Here is a 1,704-nt window from a genome sequence, read left to right as displayed (position 1 = left end):
ATTGACCTGAAGGCTAAGCTCTACCACAACAGTGCCATGTGGAGAAAATACAAATGAAGAAGACTATCAAGATGCATGAAAAGAGAAACACTAAATAAAAGAACAATGAAAATGCCACAAGGAGCAGAACGTGTCTACCTACTGCACAGAGAGGAACAGTCTCACGCAAAAGAACTTTCCAACATGATTAAACAGAAACGAAAAGAAAAGGCGGGAAAATGGGAAGTTCCTCTGCCCAAAGTTCGTGCCTAGGGAAAGATGGAAATATTAAAAGTTATTTGAACTGGAAAGAGAAAAAAGAGGGCTAGGAAGAGGATGGTTACTAAAGTCTGCTTTGTTGGCGATAGCTTTACAAGAAGACCACCTAAATATGAAAGATTCATTAGGCCAGTGGGCTTACGTTTTAAGAAGGCCCATGTAACACATCTTGAACCGAAAGCCACCTTTTGCTTGCCAATACTTGGTGCGAACAAGAATCCTTCATTGCCACTGTACACAACTTTGGGTGTTATTACCAAAGGAACAGTGATTGAGATGAACGAGAGCGAGTGGGGCCTTGTGACACAAGGAGGCAAGGTTAACTGGGGTAAATATGCCCAGGTAACCCACAATCCCCAAAATGATGGATGCATCAATGCAGTCTTACTAGTTTGACAGATGTTTCATACAGTAATTTCTTTTTTTTATTAAATTTTATGTGTGTGTGTGTGTGTGTGTGTGTGTGTGTGTGTGTGTCCAGCTCAGCCCACCAGGGGGCGGGGCTGGCTGGCATGTGGTGCTGGGGGATTGAACCGCGGTCCCTGTGCTTTACTGAGCTTGTTCTAAGTAGGTGCTTTAGACCACTGAGCCATCTCACCAGCCCTCATACAGTAATTTCTTACGTTTACTGAAGACTACAGACCAATCAGGAAAACCATGAGTTGAATACTGCTGTACAGCTTTCATGACTACATTCAAGAAAACTATTTATTAAATTATAAAAACATTAAAATGGCCCAGTTTTACAAATCGGTCTTTTATCAGGGGTCTGCTAAGGGTTTACGTATTAATGAGATCGAGCCATTTGAAAAAGTAAACATAAGTCTTTGCATTAAAGAGTGCTTACTCAGCAGCACCGATCTCTCATTGCTAAAAAGCTACCAGTATTTAAACTCAGTGCAAACTTAATTTAGGGGTTTAGAGATAAGAAATCTGCTGAAGCTATTCTACCTCATCATTTTTCATTAGTCCTAAAAAAAAGTAGTGTTTAAGTTTATTCACAATATAGTCTATTTATAATACTTTAAGAACGGCATTAGAAGTTTCTTTAGATGATTCCAACTTGGTTGCACTGTTGCCCTGAAAAGAAACTTTATTTGTAGTTAATAATATAAGAAAGTTATATGTTAGGTGTGCATCTCAAGTTTGGTGATCTGAATTAAGTGGTCATGGCTTGAAAACAAACAAATGAACAAACAAAAAACCCAAATAGCTCAGTGGATTAAAGCACCTGCAAGCAGGCACAGGGGCTGGGGTTTGATCCCCAGGCCTGCAGTGCCAGCCCTGCACCCGGGGTGCGTTGAGACAGCAATTGAAACTGGGCATGGTGGTATGCACCTGTAATCCCAGCTCTTGGGAGGCTGTAAATAGGAGAATCACTAGGAGTCTGATCTAGTAGTGAGACCCTGAACACCCTGTAGGCCCTTCCCTAAAATACAAAAAAAA

The sequence above is a fragment of the Octodon degus genome, unplaced genomic scaffold, assembly GCF_000260255.1.
Source record: "Octodon degus isolate 3935 unplaced genomic scaffold, OctDeg1.0 scaffold00138, whole genome shotgun sequence".
Classification (NCBI taxonomy): Eukaryota; Metazoa; Chordata; class Mammalia; order Rodentia; family Octodontidae; genus Octodon; species Octodon degus.
This window is presented reverse-complemented; position numbering follows the sequence as displayed.